The following is a 26,307-nucleotide window of genomic DNA, read 5'->3' as shown; positions in this document are numbered from 1 at the left end:
TGTTAGCTTTCCTTTTCTCTTCTTTGGAAGTGAAATCAATTGAGACAAGCCTTCAGCTTTCCATTCAGTCCTCCAGAGGGATTTAGCAGAAACAATATTTACATGCAAGTTGATGAATATGCTCTATCAAATGTCGAGCGTAGGAACAGAGTGTAACATCATAAAACGGAAGATAGAAGACAAAATTCTTCACCTGTACTGCCTAGAGAAGTATCACTGATTTTAGCAGGATTACCTCAGCAATGTCCGGATTAGACCTGGGCCTTTTTTACATTCACATTATGAAGAATTCACCTAAATAAACATGTTGTTTTATAGGCCACAGGTTTCCTACCTGACCTCTACCCACTGGCCCAGAAGGATGTTGAGTGTCCAGCTGGTCCTCTCACATCTGTCAATCACATCTGGATGTCAAGATATTCCAGGTAATTTCAGATTAGACTAATTGCTTACACTGAAGCTACCAAATCTCATTCCTGGTACTCAATAGATAGTCCCTAGTTGCAGACAGATGGTTACACACCTTTATCTGTTTGCACACACAGGGACGCACATCCCCTTCACAAGATGACACACACTCCGCTGCAGCTGACACTGCTCTGAGGCATTATAGGAGCTTCCAGATTGCTCATCCATTTTGGGTTTAGTGTTTAGTGCATTATATCAGTATTTTCCTGGTTTTTCCTTTATATTACTGTGATACAACAAGGAATCCCATCTTCTTGCCTACCTTGTGTCATGCCATGCAGATAAACAAAACACTTCGTTTATCTCCTAAGAAGAAAAGTAACTGCTACAGCTGAACCCAGGACTGTCAGTGCTGTGAATTTTCCATAGGCACATAAAGACAAGCACCGAAATAGACAGTATCACATAATAAGTGGCAGATAAGCATCTTCCAAACAGACAGGTCTCATTTATTCTACACATTTCCCAGAAACTGTGTGTTGTGTGTGCACACACATGCAATACCACAGAGGAAATTCTTGTTTATTCTTGTTTCAAGAAGTGTCTCTTCCAAGTACATGTGTAAATCTGTTTTGAAAAGTATGTAAGGGATCACACTGGCAGAATAAGCAAATTCAAAACTCCTCCCAACAACAGTCTGGGAGCCAGGAAAAAAGGAAACCAGCACATGTAGCTTACCTTGAGATTACTTTTTTCTGGTTTAGTCCTGTCTCATTTTTCTATTATGAATTTTTATTTCAATCTTTATCATCTTACAAAAGGCAGTAAATGAGTTCTTTGGAAAAAAATTCTTTAGAAATTTCAGGAAAGGAAATTATAAGTCCCGTAACACCTCACCTTCTTCTGAACTGCATCCACTTTCCAGTTTGATGGACTCCAGCTGGGAACTTGTTTGAACTTGAATAAAAGGGAAGGATTTTACCATTTCAGTGCAATTCAGTCACAGTTCTCCACTAAAGATTAGTCTTCCCAGTCCATCACTGAAGGGGCTTTTCGTGCAATTTTTCTCCAATATGAGGAACTCCTTTGGCTCCAGGCTTAAGGGTCTCTTACTTAAGGTTATTTATTGCACACCCTGTGGGAGCTTCTGAACATTAACTGCTCAAACTTGGCAGAAGAGAACTGGTAGATTTTCCCTCTCTATGGAAATTTCTATTGCATAAACCCACATTGTTGCAGAAGTCCCTCTCCTGGGAATCTCCATCTCAGAGGAAATGTGGGACAGCTGTGACCTGGCATGTTGTTTCCATCTTCTTCTGGATTTTATTCATGGTTTATAACACTTCCAGCAGTACAGTTGTTCCTAAACAGAATAGGAGATTGAAACCTTACTCTTGCATGCGTATCTTGAAGGATTTCATGAGGAGTGCAGACAGTGACCATTTCTTGGACGCCATTTGGATCCAGTCATCTCCCATGTCTTCTAGGATACTGCTGACTGACTCTAGGTATCAATGATTGTCACACAAGCTCAGTGGCCCAAAGAAACTATTCTTCAAGCACATGGCAGATGAAACTTAGCCTAAGATCATATGCCTGGGGCGGCTGGTTGCCATTTACTTTTAATTATATTGTGCCCGCTAGATGCTTTTGAAGATTTAATGTCCCCCTGAAAGATTAACAGCAGCCTACAGAGGAATAACCTCTGATCTATGTTTCAGTACTCCCAAATGAAACACTAGGATGTTTCTATCTGTCAGGAACAGTCACGATTTCTAACTAGAAACTGATTATTCCATCTATTAAATGCTGAAGTTTCCAACAATTTTCTTTATAGTTGTGGTTTCGCCACTTCTGTAGATTTGACACCACATGCAGATACAGCAATTAGCTGCAGTCATGCATTTTGAAAGGCACTGCATGCTCCACATCTCAGTGTGTCACAAAGCTGACCTTTAGTTAATATTAACAAATAATACCAGTTATTTCACATGGATAGTATTTGGAATAGTATTTAAGTGTAATGACTCTTCAAATAAATACATGTATGTATTAATAGCCTATATGTGTTGATATATATGGATGAATGCAACCTATTTCTCCACTTCTATGCAAAATGGCACAAGAAATAAGCAGTAGATACATTATACATGATCCAGCTTCTGTAGCTCTCTGGATGAATGGTAGCAGGTGGTTCTGAGAGACATATAACTTCATTATACGTAACCATTTAGTGTGAATGAGAGGGTTAAGCATGAAGATAAGTCTTTTAGATTACACTTATCAGTTCCCTTCAGATTTATTTCTGACATTTACAGCAGAAAGTTGAATCAATTTGAATTCTCATGAAATACGAACCTGAAGATTCCGAATTATGTGAGAGTACATACTCCTAGTGTCACAGTTAGCCGACAGAATTCTTCACACTTAGCTTGTTAGATCTCTCTGAGACTCAGAAGTAAGATAGTCTGTGGTTATGTACCTGGAGAAAATAGAAATAGATTATGAATTTAGGAGCTAAAGTAACATTTGCATTTGTACTTCTTGGCTTAAGTATATAATATAATATATATTCTAGTATATTGAATAATATACAGATTATCAGGTTACAGATGAGAGATGCTTTCTATTTATATTATACACTTATTTTGCATCCAATCAAGAGATTTTAGAGGGCAGCTCCTGGACAGCACACTCCATACAATTTGATATTTGAAAATCTATTCAAAATTTAGGTTTTGTCAGCAATCCACATAAAAAGTCACTGTCATGAAAAAAACGCTTCAAGCAGAAAAGTGTTTAACAGAAAGCATTTAAAGCAACTCTGGAGTTCTCAGCTGTTAAAAGGTAAATCAAATTAGTTGCTCCATTTAAGTTGTAACTGAAAAGCAAAACTGGCAGGCTGTATTTTTGCAATTACAGATGAATAATAGCTATGCAGCCAGAAACAATGCAGTCCTATACATCTTGATCATAAATATGGATGTACTTATAATGACCTATTCTCAGATGAATACTTAATCCTCTTCCATCACGGTTTGTTTAGCTGCACATAAAAGACTGGTACACAGCACAAAGACACCGTAACATTGTAAAATATGTAACACTGCAACTTCTAGGAAGCAGTCATCACTTTAATTGCATATTTAGGAAAACATTTTTCAATGTGACACATTTTGCAACGTTTCAGAACAGCTCTGACAAACCCTAGAGCCAAACAGTTCATCCAAGTGTTGCCAGCAAGGTTAGTGAGGGGGTTATGATTCCTGAACAAGAGGATGCAGGCAATGGTTCTGCTGTGATGGAGGCGGGAGGCCATACTGGGAAGTTCTGAGTGTCCTTCACTCCCAGTAACTTGCACTCCCATTGGAGGTAAAAGGGCCAAATCTGCTTTCCCTGATGTAAATAGAGGGGGAATTAAGAAAACCACCTGCAGCCAGCAATTGAGAGCACAAACTGATACTTATCAACAGTGATTTATCTGCTGTTAACTTCTGACTGCCTGTTCAGCACTGTAACTGTGGTGTGAATTGGTTTATCTCCCTCCCTTGAATGGAGACACTTTGGAAGTGCACCAAAGAAGAATATGTTTTTCTGGGAATGAGGAAATATTTTTCCAGCTACCCCCTTATGGAATTCTCTAAATGGAAATATTATTCTTTTCTTATATTAAGACTATGTTAACAATTTTAATTTTTTCAGACTGTAAAATTATCTGACTTAATCAGTTCTCACTTCTTCATAGGGCACATGCTTTTTATTAGTTTCATTATTATTGTTCATCTGTCATTGTCCTTTGCTAAATACATTCCAATATGGTACTGAGCCAAATTCATGGCTCCAGCCATCTGGGATATGACAAATGCTTCATTGGATAACTCAGAAGTTTTTCTTTTAAACCAGCTTCCACCTTCTTTGCAACCTTTGGAGTTGTGTTATGTGCAAGCCCAGATTTGCTATTACCCAGCTTCTCTAAGTGAGCTTTATAGGCCATGGATATGTGTGCCTGCTTTTCTGGGAAAGCCGTGGATGAGTAGGAGCTCATTCTCTGCACAGATGTGGCATTTGGCCAGCTGTATGTCCTGGTGTGTCTGGTATTATTTGGGTTTCCAGATCACAGAGGTCTTACACAGTAGTTAACATCAGGTGCCTAATTTTCAATGTCAGACATGCAAGGTTCAAAGGCTGTTTTCTGTATTTTCCAAGATAGCAGTGAGTGTGGATCTCCTGGAGTGAGTAGCTTTAGAAAGGCTCAGTTTACAAAGTTCTGCTTAGCATTCCTGGAGAATTACTCCCTTGGCAAAAGCAGAAAGCATAAGCCAACAAGGTGCCATGTCCCTTCCCAACCAGCATTTCTATCTCAGTGATTGTATTTTCACACATGTAGCACGAAATAAACTTCAGCCTCACCTCCATGGGAAAATAGGACCTATCCAACTCAAACAGCAAAATACAGTGCAGCAGCGGCAAGCTATTCACGGGCAGGACTCAGCGTACCTGGAAAGATGTTCTGGAGAATCAGGTGCTGGTGTGGGTTAGTGCTAGGGCTTTATGGTAAGAAGAGCTATTTCAGACACCACTGTTATTACAAGGCAGAGAAGCTGCTGAAGCTATCAACACAAATATATCATTGCCCACACAATTTATTCCATGCCACTTTAATGAAGAGCAGGTTTTCCCTCTCAATGACTACATGAAAATAATGACTCCTTTTGGTCCTGTCCACCAAATGACAGGGAGATAGTATTATGAATCCAAAAGGCAGAAGGTTTCCATAATGCTTAACAGTCTGAACTGCCTTATTATTATCAATCCCATGGTCAGGAAAAAAAAACAGAAGGATCAGATACCAACCATTATGCATACTTACACACTTTAAACATCCTGAGACTGTATCAGTCAGGCATGTCTTTGGCCAATAAGCTGGGCACAAACACATCCTTAACAGTGGGTTTGACTTACTGACTTTCCAACTAGCCTTATATATCTAGAAATATCTGCTCCCCAATAATTGCTGCCTTTTGGTCCTACAGGGACAACACGTCTATGCACAGAGCAGCTCCTCTGTTCCTTCAAGTTTGGCACCTGAGCAGAATTTACAAAAGGAAGTGAAGATCTGTCACTACTGAGATAAATGTTAACATCAGAAAGTTGCAAATACCATCTTCTACTTATTTTTCTCCTTTTGTGTCTCTGCACTCTTGAAAGCAGGTGCTCAATGGTTCCACAATGTCTGTTTTTTCTACTGTAAGCAAGTTCTTGGAAAGATACACAAGTTAAATTCTGCAGAAGATGGGAAACGACAGCAGACATTAATTCTGAACTTCTTAGACTGACCAAGGTTTTTCAAGATTCAGAAGTTCAGGTATCCTTTGTCAATTGAATTAAACTGCAAGTTTAAAAATGCACTTTCTCTCTTCCACCCCCTCCCCCCAAAAAATTATATTTCCTTACATAGCAATTATTATATTTTCTCACAGCCTTATTAAACAATCAATTTATTTGCCATTCTTTAATTCTGCCTATCTAAAAGAAAGTAAGAATTTCAATAAGACAGTTAAAACATGAACAAACCTAAACAACTCATGGGGTTAGAGACTTGAACTGGATAAGTGGGTATCTTTTTTGAACGACCACATCTAGGAGCGTTGTCTTCTAAGGTGTGTATCTTGTAAGCTGATATCTGAACCTCAGAAAAATGTAAGAAATATGTATACAGATGACTGGAAATCACAGTTATTTTTTCCACATTGCGATCAGGAGATCCAGCGCCTTCCAACCTGAGATATGCATGTGGAATTTAAATCTGGTGTCTTTTTTATTTTGAGATGCAAACCATAGTGTTGCAGGAAACCTTCACTGCCAAATTCTCACAAACTAGAAAATTCAGCTGATACTGGAACTGATGACTTCTTTGGTGGACACATACATACTGCTCCACCTGGTGAAGGGAATCTCCGTGTAAATAATATAACTACATTCCAGAGGGCAGAGAGATTGATTTTACCCCTTCCAAATATCAAAGAAAGAACCAGCATGCTGTTCACTGCACCAGTAAGAGGAATGTCTCAGTGAGACACTGAATGGGCAGATGTTAGCATTCAGACAAAGTAGATTGTTTTGTTTTGTTGGTTTGTTTGGGTTTTTTTTCTGGCAATGAATGTAAGGTAACAGAGGCACCACAAAAGAGATAGTAAGATCATTCCTGAATGTGCAAAAACAGATGAAAAGAGCTCCAGGACAAGCTGAGCTCACACCATCAGCACATTTTATACTGCAGAAATAACAGTCAGAAATTCTGTAGTTGTTAACGGCAGAGGAAGGGGAGGGGGAAGCAATAGCCAGAGGCAGTTTACCAGCAGAGCTAAAAGCAGCTGCTGTTCATCTCTTTCCCACCTAGCAGCATCTTATTAAGCATTTAAACTTGTCATCTGCAGCATCCAACACTGAGGGCCACCTACACCAGCAACTGCTCTATGGAGGTGCTTGGACCTAGCCAGCACTAAAACAATCTGCCAGCATGATCTTTAAAAAGTTCACTACACCTGGGTGCCAGGAAGTGAGAAATACTCAGGCATTTTACCAGAGTATTTCTATTTTATTCTGATAAATGGTATAAAGATGGTCAAAGCAGAAATCCTTTGATAGCATATGACTCTACTGCAGGCAGCACCAGCATCAGCACCCACCTGCAACCCACTCCAGGGGGCTGGTATGCCCTGTTGAAAGACAGATGATATGGGGATGATGTGAGTTCTCAAGCATCAGAGAGGGGTCTTACAAATACTGGGGGAAATTACCTCATCTGTGAGTTTTATCTCTCAACTAAAATGAACCACATTTTTTTCTGGCTTATATTCAGCCACACAGCTCGGTCTACACCATGGAGCTGCTCTGCTCCAGGAGACAATCTTTATTTCTGAGGTCCCTTGCCTGCCTTTGGAAAGCTCAGCTCCTGTTGAGTGCATTGATGTGAACTTTAGAGTGGGTATCACAAACACTTTGAATCCCAGGCACTCAGCAATCTGGTAAGCCCCCATGGTTGTATTATTGCCATGTAAGAGGAAACAAAAATTATAGAAGGTACAAGTGAGAGCATATAAGATATTTGAAATGTAACCAGAAGGGTTACAAAACACTGCTTGAGAGGAAAACACTATTGTTGAAAGGTAGATCAGATCCAAAGATATTCTCAAAGCATCTGACTTCAAATAAGGTTTGAAGGTTCAAATTAGATGCATTAACACCCAAGCAACTCAGAAACTGGACTCCTAAATCATTCTGGCATTTGAAAAATATCACTCTGAGCTGTTGCAAAGCTTCTTCTGTGCAACTAGAAGATAAAATCAATACCTCAAGAGTAACGTAGAAAGAAAGACTATTAAAATAACAAATATAAAATGAGAAAATGTAGTATGTGGTACCTAATCACAAAACGGCTACTTCATAACTACAGTAATTTGTGCTTCATTTAAAGACCTGAAACACTGAAAAGACATGTTGGGAAAAAACTCCTAAGAGAACCGGTCCTGAAAGAGTCTATTTCTTTGAAGCTCTATTTCAGAACTGGGGTATTTCTTTGTGTTACAAAGTCTGTGGGTTGTGGTGTCTTGTTTGGGGTCTGTAACCATCCCAATAACCAGAGAACCGGGAAGCATCAAGTGTTGAACAGCAACATTAGAGCACCAAACAACACTAATAAGTGGAACTTCATCACACCCCTCTGAGCTGTACACTAGAGATACTTGCATGCTTAAAATTAAGCGTGTGTGTAAGTGTTTGTAGGACTGAGGCCAAAGGTTGCAACAGCAGCCAAGGGAATACCTGCCCAACCTCTTCAAGGCAAGGATATTTTGTTTGTAAAAGGATATTTTAACCTTCAGAGGCCATGGACTACGTAGTGGTAAAGCGACCTTTAACTTCTCCAGATCGAATGTTTATACAGGTGCTCTCATTTCCTGAAAGAGGAGCAGAGGTTTCAATATTATACAAACACTATTAATTTAAATATTTTTCCCACCTGCTGTTTCATGCCATTGAAAATAAATATATTTATCATTTTTACTGAGAGCCATGCACATAGAATAAGATTGTGAAAATGCCTGTTGTTATCTGGTGGAAGTTATCACAATACATGTATATAAAGGAAGGCACCTTAGTTGCTGTCTAGCTTGAATTCTAGACATCATATCAGAAATGTCACAGGAAAAAGATCAGAACTTTCCTCTATGAGTTATGAGTTCAGTGGCTGCAGATTGAGTGAAAGAAGACCAGAGGTCCTGAGGCTGGGATTCCTGTGGTTCCTAAGTTCTGAGACTGACACCAAGGGGATTTCCTTGTCCCAGTTTGGTGGCAATGTCAACAGTCTGAAGCAAGAACACCAGCTTTCCATGGGAAATCTCTCTGCTACAAAAAAAAATATCTCAATTGCTCCCACTCTGCCTGTTTGGAGCTGATAAAAACAGTTTTCCACATCTCTTGGCAACGATCTGCTTTTCCACTAGCTCAGGACAACCAAGTGTCCCAGCCAAGAGTCTCCTTCCAGATCACTACCACTGCGGAATGCTGTGTGGGGCTGTGCTGAGTGAGTGTTAGTTGCTGCATTTGCTTTTCCTGTAGATCCATTTAGCTCAAGTCTGGAAAACACACAGACATAAAAGCTCTGAAAAATGCCGCATGTGAATGATTTCACTTCCACCCGTGTGCTCCGAGCCCATTAATAGTGAGATGTGATTCTGGCTGCCACCTTGCCAACTGTGGACTGGGTCTCAGACTCCGATAGGTGATTTAAAACAGATGCTTAGAAAAGCACCGTGTGAATCGTATAAGGCTCATTTGCTAGCCAGGTTGAAAGTTAAAGCAAGCAATCAGGTTGTGTTGAAAACCCAGGCAAACTCAGTAGTGGGGTTTCCTCAAGTGGTAAGTGAGAAATTAGAGTCCTCCAGAAACTGCACTGTGGGAAATTTCTTTCATTTAATTTGCAGTCTGTGTCAGTTTCTGCAGCGTCTTCCCATATCAGACTGGAAACATGAAATCTTTGAGTAATGCTTGAAACTCACATGTGTGACACCAAAGTGTTTGCTGACCATCCCAAACATGCTGACCATCCTCAGCTGGAGGTTGGGGCAGAAGCTGTTAAAGAATGTGGAGCCTAAAAATATCACCCACAAGACCAAGACATAGGTTTCATGGGAAGAACAGGTTAATCTTGACATGGGTAAAAGATTTCTGCTTCAATAACTACTGACAACCTGCCTGGTGCTAGGCAAAGCCTGGAGGATGGCTGGACACAGAGTCCTCCACATCACGTTTCTGATGGGACCTTGAATGTTTTGGAGAGGTGTTATTGTCTTCAGCCCTGTAGAGCACAAGTGGCATGCAGAAAATATTAGGGCAGCATGGCTCAGTCTAAAATAATCATCTCTGAGGAAAACCCATGTAGTACTCTGTGCTAAAGCAGAGTCATGTGGATATTATATTGAACCTCATGAGACATCCATCTGAGGAACAGCAGCTGGGTTTCTATTTAACAGATTTTGTCTGAAACTCATCCAGAGTATTCCAAATGTCACATACATCAGTGGTGTTTTCAGCAGGTTTTGTATGCATTAGATATATGTTTATCTGTCATTTTTATAGATGAACAAGCCCTCAACAGACCATGCAGGTGTTTTGAAGACAGCTGGAAAGTAAATAATGGTAACGTAAAACTCCTATTTTCATGGCATTGGAACATGCTGAATTCAATGGAGGTTCAGAAGGAACATGGTATTCTAGTTCCTTATTTCCAGCTCCTTACAAATTTACATGTCTGTTGAGACTTTCTTTATGATGGCAACCAAGAATATTGCAGGATGGTTTTTTGATAGTTAATTGTTTATAGCATTGACCATTTGGTTATTGGAAAGACAATGCTGAAGTTCTCTCCAGGACACCACGAAGACTGCAGCTTTCTGTTTTTATGATATTTTTACAAACAACTGTGTCCTTTCTCAAGTGAAGGCACTTGCGGAATTGTTCACACAGCTCTCCCTGCACTTCTTATTCAGGCTGAGTTGGAACTTGTCATCAGGCTGTACGAACTGAAGGTCTGGTGCTGCTCATGCTGTCATGACGTACTTCTTATTTTCACATTTTTCCAAAACTCACAGTGTCCTAACATTACATTAATGCATCTTTCTGGAGGCTGTTTATTCACTAACAGCATGAGCCAAGCCCAGTGAAAATTTTCACAGACAAGGGTGTCAGTCTGCTCAGTAAGTGCTTTATGATATAGAGAAGATCATTAGAAACAATTCAAGACAGGTTACTCCAAATAAAAGTTCTCTCTAAGTCAGGACAACATCAGTGAAGAAAAATTGACAGTCAGATTCTGCTCTCCCTTAGAAAAACAGGCAGGAGAGGGAAATGGGGATTTTGAATGAGACATCTGAAGTTTACCTAAATATTCCCAAGGAACAAAATGGGTTATTTATGGATGTATTTAGGGGTGTAAAATCAGGCCTGACTGATCATATAGCAAAGCACTCTGTTCACAGATACTGCAACTGTGATGATATTTTGAAATGTGACTGTGGCAGACTTCCCCTCTTCTCTCTGCAGAGTGTTTTAGTCGCTTTTTGAACTTGCCGAGTGAATTACAGATGTATTTCATTATGCCCAGCATCCTGAAAATCTGTTTATTTAGTGTCTTAGTAGATGTGTGATTTTCGTGGGATGATTTTAAACTCTGATTTGAGACATACTTTGTTTTTCTAGCTTGTTTCTGACATTCTTAGAGCTGGATCTTCTCATGTTCTTGGCTTTTAGAAACTGTGGGTTAGGACTTCATACCACTTCTTAACTGATTCACACTTCTTTTATGTGCAGAATGACAGGCAGAGCTCCACAAAGCACAATACCTATTGCCAAAACACAAGCCAAACCAGACCTTCCAGGGATACTAAAATCAGTAATGAAAGCTTCACTATCCACACAAATGAAAATACAGAATTAAAAATAAGGGAAGAAAACCAAGAAACAGTGTAGGAGAGTGGCTAGCGATTGAGACAAAAGATAATCCTAGCAGCCCTGGGAAATTAAACAAAATTTTGCCTCAATTTGCAACATGATTGATGATATAGAGTACGATGATGAAGTCAGAATGACTTACTTGAACACATGGGTGGTAAAGAAAAGCATGGTATCCAGGACAGACATTAACTGCAAACATCTCTATAAACCCCTGTTGAGTGTGGAGAAGGCAAGTAGTCTCCACAGAGAAACATTAGCAAATTACAGGATATTTAAGATTCATCAAATCAAGGACACTGAAATATGAGTGAGAAGTAGGAAACCTTTCACCAGTGTTCAAAAACCAGAAGAAATATGACTAAAGCAGCTATAGGTTTGCTACTCTGACTTCAATAGTATATTACGTTTATAGGAAGAATAAACATGAAGAAAAGGTAGCTAAATGACTGAAAGGATAAAATATGAAAGACTGAATATAAAAAACAAATGTGATATTTTTCTTCAGTAAAATGGTTGATTTTCTAGGTGAAGAAAACACAGATACCATTAATTTCAGAAGACTGATGTATACATTGCCATGTCAGGAATTTTAATTCAAATAAGGAGATTAATAAAAGATTTGCAAGATGAGGATGACTAATAAAATATGGGTTGTTCTGGAAAAGCATGTGGTTAGTGGTATTCTTGAAGGAACAGCTTTCAGCATATTAAATCAGCTCCGTAAGTGGAATAATTGGGAGGATGCTAACAGAATTTGCCATAGACACAAAGCTGGCAAACAATCCTCAAATACAGCAAATACAGAGTGTGCCTAGACTCAGAGAAATTAGATAACACATAGACATTGATGCAAGGTCATGTATATAGTCCGCTATCTGACACTGATATCATAATCTGGAGGGATTATGAGTGAAAATGAAAGAGATCCTGGTGATCTGGTAAATCCTAAGAAAACTGTGAACTGTCAGAATAACATGGCTTTTATAGAATACGGTAGTAGGAATGGAAGTGCATCAGACTACAAGAGACAAGACAGTACCATCAAGTTCAGACAATCATTAATAACATCATAAATAGCATTGGAGAGACCTTAAATGGAGTTCTCTGCTCAGATAAACATATCTGTTTTCAAGGAAGATGAATTCACATTAAGGTACTGAAGCATGTGAGGAGCCTTTCCTGCTTACCTTTATCAAATAGAGGTTTAGAAAAGATGTGAAAGTTCCCTGTAAAAAATATCACGCAGAATAAATAATTAAAAAAGGAAACTTTTTTAAGGAAAACATCAGTGGTGGCAGAATATTAAATGATTACACATTGTCTATGAACACAATGAGGAAAGCATTGGAAAAGATTTCCTAGGGGAGACAGAATGGACTGAAACTGCATTCAAACAAGCAAAATAAGAAAAAATGTGATGTTTTTTGATGATACAGGGAGTTCTTCCAAGGACATGGAATCATAGAGTCATAGAATGGTCAGGGCTGGAAAGGACCATTGCTATTTCATCTACTTTTAAAGGAGTTTGACTGCAATTAGTGTAACATTGGTGTGAACCATTCATGCTTCTGTACACAAATCATCCAAGAAAAAGTGATGAAACATGTCACTTATTTAAAGAAACAGTGTTAGGCCTTCTCCTCCTTCTATAACTTGAAATGAGAATGATTCACCTTCCAAGTAAAGATTTGGGTGATGATTCCATTCTATTCAAATTACGATACTCAATATCCACTGCCGTTATGCTGACTCTTTGCTTCCACTGCCTTCTTTCATCAAATTCCTAAATACTGGCCTTTCATGTTAATTACAGCTATAATATCCAGAGTTAATATCCCACTTCTGTGGAGTGGTATCACTGCACATGAGCAAGAGTTTGTGGCAAGGAAAATAACTTGCCTGAAGTAGCAAAGCAAATCTACCCTGGATGTGAACTAAGGATAGCCTGATTTTCTGTATATTACTACAGGCCATGAACCATAGGTCTACGCTGGGTAAAGCAAGTTTAAGAAGAGTAAAGAGGAGCTGGTAGTTGAATGTCATCCAAAAGAGGTACCTATTCACGTGCATTCACTACCACAGATGGATGATTTGCCCTGATGTGAAAAAGAAGTGCCAGAGGCAACCGAGGAAGTTGTGGGTCAGCCCTAATCCTTGTATACCAGGGCTGGTAGGTCTTTGACATTTCACCTCCATGGCAATGGTGGCACAGATTGATCGTGGGATACAGAAGGAACCAAGAAAAATACAGATCACTGAGAGCTACTCAGACAAGGAGAAATTTAAGAACAAATGAGCCTGGTCTGATGACAGCCAAGTAAAGCATCCTGAGGAATATCCAGCAGGGATTGTAGCGTGTTACCAACACTGACTATCACTCAAAAAGAGGGAATAGGAAGCCATCCAACCATCCACTCCACCAACAGTGGCTCCCCCTGTTTCTGTAAAGTTCCTAGAACCCAGTAAATAGCTTTTAGTTCAGAGTGATGTCCTTCTTCTATAACCAAATTATGATGTGCAGGTTTCCTACTTACACACCCGGACACAGGCAGGGAGGGTAGTTTCAGATGCAGGAACTGTAGCGCCTGGCTTCTGTGTGTCTCTGCTATGGTAATGGGCACAGCATCCTGGTTCTCCAAACCCTTTCTGCAAACTCTGGGTGAAAGGAACCACTCCCGGAATCTTTGCCCGCTTCTTTCATTACCTGACACCCAGTGATACCCACCCCCTTCTGACCCTTTCAGAGTTACTGCCACATTCCCTTTCAAATAGGATGCCTTGCTCTCAACCACCAAGAACTCATCATTAACTCTGCCAAAGAATCATGCGATTGCTTTCTATTTTTCCTTTTTTTCTTGTCTTAAACTAGGAGCACTTCATGGCGGCTGTCGGCAGGGACAAAGGGGGAGGCAGCAGGGTGGGAAAAGGAGAGGGTCAGAGAACATCTGTTTCACATTTAACCTGGAACCAAACTTTTTTATCATGCTTCTCCAGCCTCACTTGTATATTGGTTCAATTAGTAGGCTCTGCTAGTGCAAGAGATTTATATTAAAGCCCCATACAAAGCTATTGTGTTTTGTCACACAACAGTACTGAATCAAGCACAAACGTGCTCAACATGATCTCTCTCAGCTGTAAGCATTCACCTGGGGACAAGCAGTCTGACTGCTGCTGGTTGGACATTAGCTGATCCCCAGCAAGGTATGACACATTTCGATGGCACTTGTGAGCAGGATGCTCTGCCCTCAACACATCACCATCATTATTCCTTGGTACTGCCTTTCTCAACTCTGCCTCACCAAAGGTTAGCACAAGCTGGAGAAATGAAGCTGGACACACACACACACACTAAAGCCTGGCTCCAGTCTGAGCATCTGCCTTGTGGCAAAGGTCCCTCAGATGCACAAAGTAACAGCAGTGCCATCCCTGGCCTGGTGATGTGACCTTGCTCCCAGCAGCAGAGAGATGATGACCAATGCAATCACATCATGACATTGGGAAAAAACACTCGGGGCTGAGTGATGCTAGGGGAGGAGAGGGGCAGAAGAAACAGGGACCTCAGCCCTCTGAGTCTCTTTTTCCCCAGTAAACCAGCTTCCAAATAAGGAAATAAAATGCAATTGCTCTTTGCAGAACATGTCCTGTATAGAAAGACAATTTGCTGTTTACACCAGAGGTCAGCTCCTGGCTTTATCACTGACTTGCCATGCAACAACAGCCAAAACTTCATAAGGTGATATTGATATTTAAAATATGGCTGATAATTTTGGATGCTGCCAGACTTTTGGGGCCCTCAACACAGACTTTCTGTAGAAAACCACCAGAACTGGAGATATCTAGAATTAAACAGCTTTTCTTTAAAAAAAGCTTTTTTAAAAAGAGTTCTTTTAAAAAGCTCTTTGGTGTTAAAACCTACCAGTTCATTTTGCAAAACACCCAGGAAACCACAATGTCTTATAAATTGCATTAACTTATATACAAAATAGAAGCTGATAAATTTAACACTCAGAAAGCTTCAAGACTGCACAGAAAACTGTTTAAAAACCATTGAGGAGCCACAGAGCAGGTTGCTGTGGCTGTATCAGACATGCAGATGCTCCTCACTCACCCACATTTCCTACCTATTCCTCTGCCCACACAGCATTTGCTGTCAGTAGTAATATTGATACTATATCTGACCAAAATAGACTTTTCATGTACATTCAAATGGTCCATTTAACGACCTTATTCTTTTTTAGTTTCAGTAGAAAGCCTGAAAGATAAGAGCAAAGTCAGGATTATCCAAGATAAATTCACCTTTTATCAGACTGATTCACCATGCCAGTTATTCTCTCCTGCTTCAGTTTACCTGTTTCTGCAGTGGTGATAGCATCTACCAGGGAACAGAGCAAAGCTCCTATCACAGAAACTGACGGTGTAAAGCAGATACCCATAGACTTAACCCACATACAGACCTGCCTGAACTTTGTCCTGTGGGTAAAAGATAATAGGACCCTGTATCCTTAGTAAAGGTTGAAAATATCTGAGCAAGTGGAGTGTTTAGTGCCCAGAGATTCAGAGCTAAATCTAGCAGAGCTCTTTCAAATCCAGACCATAAGTAACTGTGATTAGAGCTCTTACAATGAGCTTTAGCTAAATTTGAGCTTTTTGGAGACCCTTTTATATAAGCAACATGCAAAGAATGGCAGCAGCTGCGTGCTGCCCTGTGCATGCTGAGAGCCAGACGGATGCAAGCCAGCTGCAGCCCAGCAGCCCTATGGCCACATTATCTTAATGCTAGCTCTGAGTTATTATACCTTATTTCTCAGCAGGGCTTTAATTCTTCAGGTTGAGCACCCTGTTCATGTGGCTACTCAGCTTCCTGCTCTGTCACCAGCTGGCAGAGAGCATGGGCAAAACAGGAACTCTTCTGAGTGTGTTGGGGTTGATGTGTGTACCCCTGAGGTCCCCATCTGCAAGGGTGTCCCCATGGCAGACCTGACGCCTAAGGGCAGCTTATAGCACTAACATTAAACAAGAAATGCTGGCAAACTTCCTCCTGGCAAACACCCTGAATTGGCTTGTGCAGCTGCCAGTGAATCTTACACCAGCACAGGCTTACACACAGTCTTCAGTTCACTGAGTTAAATCTAGCTCTGGCACCTCTGCCCCTCTGAGCACAAATAAACACCACTGGATCATGGTTACTCGCCTAAAGGATTTCTGTCTTCATCCAAGACACAAATAGAGCAGCACAGTCACCCTTGATAGTGAGTTTCTTGTCAACAGATGTGCAGAGCATTCCCATCACTGAGAAAATCAAAGTTTCTTCAAAATACTGGGAAATACGGCATCCTCATCAAGCATCCTCATCTGGCCTGCCATGGTAAGAGTGTGAAAGGCAGGAATAGCAGAAATGGGAGTTTTGAGTTCAGGATTTCTGACAAACAGTTCTGAAGACACTCAAAGGATCCATACTGGTATTTTGCTTACTTCTATAACCAGTACCTGTGAGTTTATTTTTCACTACTTTCTGTACATCTGTTTAAAATAAAACGCCTTTGTTGGAAAGCCCTGTGTCAGAAGTGGGTATCTTAAAACCAGAGACCACCCCTTTTCAAGTCAAATCATTTCAGAAGTTTATACTCCTCAGAAAAGATGAGAGAAATATGATCAGGGAAGTCTGTTTTGATTAATTGCTGCTTGATTAACCTCAGTTGCAAGGTATCTACACTCCAGCAATTTGTAGTTTTATGCTGATGGCTGATCAGTGTTGGTCGTTTTCTTTTCTATCTGAGTCATCTGTTTCTGCTGTACAAGGAATGTGAATTTACTAGAGAATTGTCTCACATTTTCTGTGTCAAAATAATATGTTGCAATGGTCATTTTAAACTAATTAGAGCTGATTGCAGAAACCTCCCAGTTTTGGAGGGGAGACAGCAGCTTTCTTATAACTGGGTAGTTCCATGAAAATATTATCTATCTCAGTGCCATGGTCTGTCATAAAGAAAAACTAAGTTTTAAAAATTATTGGGAAACAGGAAAGCAGAATCCATCACTCTGCCATTGTGTGTATCTATGCATTTGTGTCCTGAAAGTTGTTGTGTGGTCTCCTGACGTCCCAACCCCAGAAAGACATTATAGGCTGGAAGAAGTTTAGAAAGGATAACAAAAGATAATAAAAAGTATTTAAGCTGCAAGGACAGCTTCTCTACAAGCAGTACCTAAAAGAGGTGACAATATTCATCCAGGAAAAAAAAACAGAAGGGGATTTGTTGGGACCCTACAAAATCAGGAAGAGGATGAATGCAGATTGAGTTTGAGGAATACAGACAAGACATAGAGGATATGAAATGAAATTTGCTGGAAGCAAGTTCAGACCAAATGAAGCACATTTGTCCTTACTTCAGTAGCATTTAATCTGCAGAGATCCTTGCCACAGATGCCATGGGTGCCAAAAGGTCACACATCTTTACAAGGAGGCTGGAGAGATTCATAGAAAAGTAATCTGTCAAAGGCGATTAAATAAAGTATTGGTGCCTCTGGCTTGGCAGGACAAGCTGAAAGTTGCTGAAGACTCCGAGGACATTTAAGAAAATATTTCTCAATTTTTGCCATATTTTGTAGAGTTTTCTAACTACATCCACTTGGCACCATCCAAGACAAAATAATGGGCTAGAATAGAATACAGCTTGCTGTGGCCCAGTTTATCTGATTTTTGTTCTTTATATGAGCCTGAACCAATAGCTAAGTTGGGTACCATCCATCTGAGGAAACGCCAGTGAAAATATATACCCAGAGCTAACAGTGAGCACAGAAATCGGCAGCCACAGCAGCAAGGCTGAACTAAGAGATCCTGCCACTGACATACCACTTTCACAGCAGTGCCCAGTCACTGCTGCACAGTGAATGTGGCAGCTCAGTGCAGCCTTGCCTGCAGGACGTATGCATAACTGCCTGGTGCATAGGGTAGATGTACCTATATCACCCTACATTGCTGTTCAAGTAATAGCTCCTCAGTTCTTTTTTGGACCCCAAATCACCAGTCATACAAACTGCCAAAATGCTGGTTTACTCCCCGGTTCTTTTTTGCAGTGAAACATCTGGTAAAGAACACACAACCTGCAGATCTGGAGACAGCTGAAAATAAGGACCCCTGTGATGGATGAGGCTGCAGGAGATTCATTTCCCTGCACCTTATAAAGTCCTGCAGTGTTCTTTAGCTGGCTATGTACTATATCACATCTTGGGACATGCAGCTTAACCGCTTGTTTACATCCCTTATTTCAGCTCTCGTTGCCATGGAAACTTCACACTGGGAGGGGCAAAATAAATAAAAAAAGGAAAAAGCAGAATCATAATTTTGTCCTAAAGGGAACCACATGGAGCCCTCAGGAGACCCAGAGTCTAGTGCAAAGCAGCGGGGATGGTGCCCTGAAGAAAGCAAATGCCCTGAGCAGTCTGAGCACAGGCAACTTGGTGTGAGGATGAGGCATTGTGTTCTGAAGATGAATTACTTACCAGAATTCATGGAGGTGACACTTCCACTGAGGACGTAGATCACCCTTGAAATAAAATCTTAATTCACTCTAAAAACTTTATATGTCCAATGAAGTCAGGAACAATTGCAGCTGGAAAGGAGGGAGAATATGTGAAAGAACAGCTCTGCAGACACCAAGGTGAGTGCAGAAGGAGGGGCAGAAGTGCTCCAGGTTCCAGAGCAGAGATTCCCCTGCAGCCTGTGGTGCAGCCCATGGTGAGGCAGCTGTGCCCCTGCAGCCCATGGAGGTCCATGGTGAAGCAGATACCCACCTGCAACCCAGGGAGTACCCCACAGTAGAGCAAGGAGAAGCCCAAAGGAGGCTGTGACCCTGTAAGCAGCCTGCACTGGAGCAGGCTCCTGACAGGACCTGTGGCCCCATGGAGAGAAGAGCCTACACTGGAGCAGGTTTGTAGCAGAAGCTGAAATTCCACAGGGCACCCACACTGGAACAGCCTGTTCCTGAAGGATGCACCCCATGGAAGAGACCCATGCTGGAGCAGTTCATGAAGAACTGCAGCCTGTGGGAAGGACTCATGTTGGAGAAGTCCATGGAGGACTGCCTGCTGTGGGAGGGACCCCACACTGGAGCAGGGGAAGAGTGTGAGGAGTCCTCCCCTAATGAAAAAGGTGTGGCAGAAATGTGTGATGAACTGACCACAACCCCCATTCCCCATCCCCCTGTGCCACTGGAACAGAAGAGGTAGAAAAATCGAAAGTAAACTTAAGTCTCAGAGGAAGAGATGGGTGGGGGAAGTTGTTTTGTTGTAAGATTTGGCTTTATTTCTCATCATCCTACTCTGATTTGATTGGTAATAAATTAGACTCATTTCCCCAAGTTGAGTCTGTTTTGTCCATGACAGTAATTGGTAAGTGATTTCTCCCTGTCCTTATCTTAACCCATGAGCCATTAATGATATTTTCTCTCCTCTGTTCAGCTGAAGAGGACAGTGGTAGAACAACTTGGAGGGCTTCTGGTGTGTAGCCTGGGCCAACCCACAACCATCCAGATGTTGTCTTCTGACCATCACTAACTTCAGCCTCTTCTTCCTGGCCACAGTGAATTCAGTCTGCCTGTGATGAACCATAAACCAGTTCCATACAGATTCTGCCGTCATATACTTGTAATAATTAAGAGTACGTAACCCCCATAAAATCAGTCAACACTGTCCCTCTATGGCATAACCAAGGTATGATTCCAACATCCAGAACTGTTAGAAGCAAAGAGCCTAACTATAGCTCCTTTTCCACTGGGTGCTTGGAGTTTTTTGACAAAATGACTTCTCTGATAGCTTAAGAAATATCAGAGAAGTTAAAGGCAGTGCTGACTGTAGGAGACTGCACAGCACTAAAAAACTGTGCTGCACAACATGAGAGTGAAAGGTCTAACAGAGACCCTACAGCCTATCAGGAAACCAGCAATACAAAGGGGCAGGTCACAGGCATCACCCAGCCAGCCACCACCTTTATCACTCAGCGGCCAGATTTCTTCTATACTTAGGTCAGACACAGGAGAAAAAGGGAGAGGAAAATCGTATCTGTGCCCAAGGCTGAATTCACATCTTCAAGGTTTGCCAGGGTGCTTTCTCCAATAGGTCACCACAGCCTCCCCACGTGTAAGAACACTGAAATCAATGCCAGTAACTTTTGGCTGTGGGTTGACACAGTGTTTTGCTCTTTCTCTCATGTGATGTGAACAAGCAAAGAGAGGTGTTTTACTGAAGTGCCATTGCAGCGTGAAGCATAACAAGGCCCCTTTTTCTGTGTGCTACGATATGCTCTGACATATGGTACTGAATGTACTTGATTATTGCCTAAACTCTGTTAATTTCTAGGAATTGGTAAGGAAGCAGACTTCCAGCTAAGTTCCTTATCCTTATATACCCCCTGGAGCCAGCCACTTCAGTAACATATTTCAGCAATACAGTAATGAAGGAGATCCCTGTATGAGCCACTAGACTGCCCTCACTGTTCTCCTTACTTCTTACTTGTCTCTAATAAAATCCCTACCTGGGGAGAGAGAAAAGAAAGGGAAAAAAGGGAAAAATCAAAAGATGAATGGCTTTCCCAGGCTGAATTCCACTTACTTTAGCTGCTCACTATGGTCTGGATCAGACAATCCCAAGCTGTGATTTGCTGGTTATTTCATGGCTGTGCAGTGGAGGTACAGAGGCAGGCAAAGACCACCCTTAAGGTATGAATGTCATCTGGAAATACTTCTGTGGGACACCTTAAATAGGTCTCACAGGTCTCAGTGTAAAGCTGATGAGCTAATGCTGGGCTGGGCATTCTGCCCTACATTCAGGTGTCTGTGACTGCCCCCTAATCAGCTCCATAAGCTGGTGCTCAAGACAGCTCTGGAGCATCTCTATAACATCGTCTCTACAGGTGCAGTATCTCTTCAGCAGAGGACTCAGGGCCAAGCAGTGGCCTCCAGGATCAACTTGGTCTCTGATGCAGTCTCAGCTCCCTTTATCTTATGTTTGGGCACAGAGACTTGTGCCCTCTACACGGCATTCCTCCTGGAAGATATGCAAGAGAGATGTCATACTACAGGCAGAAGAAATAATTTCTGATGAGCTAATAAAGCAATGGTTTATAAAGTGCTTTAATGGGTAAACGTAAAGCTGTTTGCATCTCCCAGAGACTGGAAATATAAGGATGCCACTGGCTCAGGGACATAAGGTCTCTGATTCCTGTACTGCTCTTGGCTCCCTCTTAGTTCTTTACAGCCTTCCCAAAAGACCTTAGACTTCAGACTGCCAAGAAGGAGAAAGCAGAAAAGTTATCACAGGTAGGAACTCAAAACAACACTGAAGTAAAGCATCTACTACCCCTGTTTTCTACTCCAGTGAATGTCTCTGCATCTGAAAACAAGTGGTAGGAACTAGAAAACTAAGAGTCTTTATTTTCTTGGCAGAATGTTTTTTGCTCCATGAGGCTTGGTCCTTATTTTCTGTCTTCCACTGGCAGTACTCTCCTGTTCCATGTCATTCTTTGTGATACCAGCCTCCTGTCCTTTCCCTGCCACACAACAGAGACACAAAGTGAATACATAAATTCACTGAATTAATAAAGGAAATGACTGGACCTAGCAAGACAGGCACCTGTCACCTTGGTGGTATCCGCTAGGCTCATTCCACTCCACATAGGGCACTGCTGCGTGCTCAGACCATGAGGTGTTTAAAGCAAGGATTATGTCTTCTGAAGTTTGCACAGAGGTGCTGACTGTGGCCTTTGGGCAGTGCAAGCATTAAATAAGACCCTTGTGCTAGAAAACATTCTCACCTGGAAAGGTTCAAAGAAAAGCCTCCTTGTACAAGTGAAACTCCTGCTTGGTGCATAGGCTGCTTATTTAACAGAGCTTGGCAACTGAAGCAAATCACTGTGAAAGAGCAAGCAGAGACTTCCCATTGCTCGCCACCTGCCCTCCTCACAGCCAGATCCACTAACTCGTGCCTGCTGTTTTACCAGCCTAGGAGAGGCAATAAGATGGGGCCTTTCCTGCATGCAGAAGTGATCCTGCAACTTTCCAAAATGGGAAGTAACAGCCCTGAGGAGAAGCCAATGAAAACATTAATGCAAAGGACAACATCTGACATTCAAACCATATGTGATACAATTTCCAACTAAGACTGATGTGAGTACATGCTGCAACAAAATTTTATCATTAATTATTCTTGAAGACCAAGTAGAAAAATAGTTTGTTCCACTGCCCTTTCATTTCTGCAGCTGCTGACAACAATCCGTTTGCTCTTACCAGTCTTGTGTGAGAGTCATAAAGAAGAATTGAAGGAGGAAGGAATGGATTGCCTCACTGAACTCACAAATCAAAAGTTAACCAAAAACCATTCGCTCTTTCCTCTTTCTCTTACTCCTCCCAGTACAAGCTGTACATATCACACATTAGAGGGATTCTGTTTATATGATTACATTTGTGACCGTACATTACACCTACTACATAAAAGCAATGCCTGGGACTACCCAGCACTGTATTTTAAGCCTTCTGTGATGACTTTCTTCTTGACTCTCTGCATTTCACCATGTGGAAAATGGGATACATGCCCTATTCCTGCACATTGCTTTGAGCTGTATGGATGAAAAGTGCTGTATATGTACTCCTGACTATGGGCAGTTTATTTGTTCCCCTAATAACCAGTTCCCTCAATGAAGAGATTTTTATTAAGATCAACAGGAGAGCAGGGGAGTAGAGGGGAAGGCATTTAAATTGGGGTAGGATTTTTAAAAGTAAAATTAGTCCATGCCCTTGTAATATAACATCTAGGAAAAGAAACATTATTTCAACAGGTGCATTTTATATATCACATGCACGTGCACTTTCACTGCTTGAAGCCCCTCTAGTGAAATTCACCTGGGCAGCAAATGAGCCTGTAAAGTTACATTATTAATTTTCAGGCTAGCATTCCCTTTTAGATAATCAACGTCATGCCTTAGTAATTTGCTCAACGAAGCCGATTCAGCAAAATTGCCCTTTTTACAGCATATGTACCCCATATGTGAAGGCTGGACCTATCTTTTCATTCCAGAAGAGTAAGTAAGAACATGTTGTCAGGATGATGTAAATGCAAGGCTTACACTAATCAGCCATGATGCACTGTCTAAAGATTTGACTAGAAGCTGAGCACTCTTTCTGTATTTATAGGCCATATTTCTGCATATTAGAGCTCATGAAATAAAGCAACATGGTGCCTATGATCAGACATGATGCAAGCTGGACTGCACGTACAGGTTTCATGTACTACCATCAAAGGAGAAGCTGTACTGTGCTCCCACTGCCTAGCCACATCTGGGCTGACGTAAAATGGAGAAAGCACAAGGAACATACAGGACAGATAATGGATTCTGTGGGACAGGCACTCAGAGCACTTCTAGCAGCTTGTATTCAACTTATATGAGGGCAATTAGTCAAAACAAGAGCCACAGAATGGAAGGTGGCTAAAAGAGGCAGAAGTATTTAATGCGTCTTAAGAAACATATAGCTATATATGAAACATATTGTTAAACCATGGACTAAGCAAGCCATGGTGGCTATGTGTCGCAAGCCTGTAGGCTACTCTTTAGACCCTCAGACCTCCTTCTGGCTTAACTTCAGTCATTTAAATGTAGATGTGCAGACAAAGCCAACCCTCTGGATGTCCTTCACTGCAAGTGGATGTAGATAAATACAATCAGTGAAATGCATCAAGCTTATTTCAAGCACTTGGCTTATGACAGGATAAATTATTCTCTAAAGGAGCCTTGCAGTCTCCACTGAGTGTAGCAGGAAACATAGAGTTGATAACTTTTAGATGGATAAAATCAGTCAGGATGAAACACACACCAAGTTGTATCCACTGGGAAAAGCCTTGATACAAGCATGACTTCACCTGAGTACAAATTTCCAGTCATGCAGAACCATGGGCAGATGGGGCTGCAGTATAGACAAAACTTCAGTGGTGCTTCTCAAGTGGATAGTGAGAACCAAATTCAGCCCACCTGAATGATGAACATCGTGAAACAGAATGCTCAGTTTCATCAAAGACATTATAGTGGAGAAACACCTTAATTATTATTGACCACAGTCAATGCTTATGAAAAGCTTTGGAAAAAAATCAGTGTCTCATTTGCTAATTGCTTTTCACTGAACTGGGTATCTCAGAGGGGAAAGTACCATCTGATCCCAGAAGGAAAAGAGGATGAACTTGGCATAATCTATTTTGTGTAAATGAAACAATGTGGGAAACGGAACTTCCAGGGACAGCCTGTGTGAAGAGGTTACAAATATCACTTTGCCCAGAAGGGATGATCTCATGGTTTCTGTCAGAAATACTAAAATATAAACATGCATTTTCTGGAATATGGACTTAGAGATGTATGGTCTCTGTACTTACAGACTCGTTTTCCCACGGAACTTCATGAACTGAGTGAATCAGCCCACAGCTTTTCTTTCTTTTACTGTTATCTTGTAAAAATCTCTGGTTTTCATGTTATTATCCTTCTCCGTATTTTCTGACATTACATCTGAAATGCATTAAAAATTATTCAAAATTTGGACAGACAAATGCAACAGAACTATTACATTTAAACATTTTTGATCTCAAATGTTTAACAGACCACTACAACTTCATATCTACATACCAGACAGTCCCACAAGAGAGTTTTTCTCTTAGTTCTCCTTATGAACTTCATAATGAAAAATGCATTATATCATTTAGATTCACATTTGATTTGCTGCGCAGAAATATATGTCTGTAGGCATTTTGCAGATTAAACTGATTTAAGTGGGTGTGCACAACTTTGATTTCTTGTGTGTTGAATTAGAATCCAAGAACCTGAAATAACACAACTAGGGAAAAAATAAGGCTGATTTATCAATTTCAAAAACTGATCCCACAAATCTTACTCTAAAATTTCCTTCCCAAGAGCTCTCAGTAAAAAATCTCCTAATAGATTTATTTTCCAACAGAGCAACTCTGAGTTTCAAGTCAGAGCTGTGCAACCCAAAAGATGTCAGCTGGTCCTGGGACCAGAGACCAGGAAGCATTATCCAGAGAAAGGGTCAGCACAGACAGGGGGCTCCAAATCACAGCCCAGACCTCTAGATCTGCAACTGGGCAGGTAGGGTGGGATGAAGAGCAAACTTCTGTCAGAATAAATGTGATAAATAGGGTTAGGGTGCAGCACTGGCAATAGATGAATTTGTTGGTGGCAGTTCCAACAGGTGACCCAGTAATCACCTATGATTTTATCAGTGGATTCTTCAGAGCCAGGACAAATCTCTTTCTGCATGACCAAACATAAATTGATATCTTATTTAATATTGTTTATTGTTTAATATTGTTTAATCTGTCATACTTAGTCCAATTTATTTTTTTTTTTTTTGCCGACCGGTTGCTATGCAACAGATCTCTGCCAAAACAAATGATGAGGATTATGCTATCTGTCACCAAGGCAGGTCAAAAAATCAGAAAGGAAATTAACACACGGCAAAGCTGCAAACTTGTTCTTTCCTATGTAATAATTATTTCCACTTAGCTTTTGCTTTTTGAAGACAGTCAAGAGTTCAAGTGCCTTCAGAACAGTGGGACAACAGCATCCCGAGACAGGCAATAAAAGCAATACTAATCACTTCAGGTTTCAATGTCTGTGGCCATAAGCCATTTCCCTCAACTTAGACTGGCAAATCAATGTGAGATTGGAGGGCCACACACATTTTAAAATCAACAATTATTCAAGCCAACAAATAGTTTGTATCGTGGGGGAAAGAGAGGACCTACAAGCTGTAGAGCAGTTGGCAGAATCAGTTTTATAGCTCACAATGCTAGTCAAGAACACAACAATTTTATAAATTAGAAGCTTGTTTTTGC

The 26,307-nt window shown here is 41.0% G+C and overlaps 1 long non-coding RNA gene across 3 annotated transcripts; it reads right to left on the bottom strand.

Annotated features, from left to right (window-relative positions):
- Positions 1-21,838: 21,838 nt before the first annotated feature.
- On the bottom strand, positions 21,839-25,748 carry LOC133266304 (uncharacterized). Of its 3 annotated transcripts, none has more exons than XR_009742314.1 (4): positions 24,832-25,748; positions 24,282-24,436; positions 22,229-22,493; positions 21,839-21,964 (listed from the first exon to the last, which is right to left on the bottom strand). It is a non-coding gene; the product is annotated as an uncharacterized LOC133266304 (long non-coding RNA). The 3 variants fall into 3 exon arrangements; XR_009742313.1 differs by having other exon boundaries at positions 21,845-21,964; positions 22,048-22,493; XR_009742312.1 differs by having other exon boundaries at positions 21,845-22,493.
- Positions 25,749-26,307: the final 559 nt, after the last annotated feature.

This window comes from Pezoporus flaviventris, unplaced genomic scaffold (genome assembly GCF_033815535.1).
Source record: "Pezoporus flaviventris isolate CSIRO_AGI_PZ_B2104156 unplaced genomic scaffold, CSIRO_AGI_Pfla_v1 ptg000007l, whole genome shotgun sequence".
Taxonomy (NCBI): Eukaryota; Metazoa; Chordata; class Aves; order Psittaciformes; family Psittacidae; genus Pezoporus; species Pezoporus flaviventris.
This window is presented reverse-complemented; position numbering and strand designations above follow the sequence as displayed.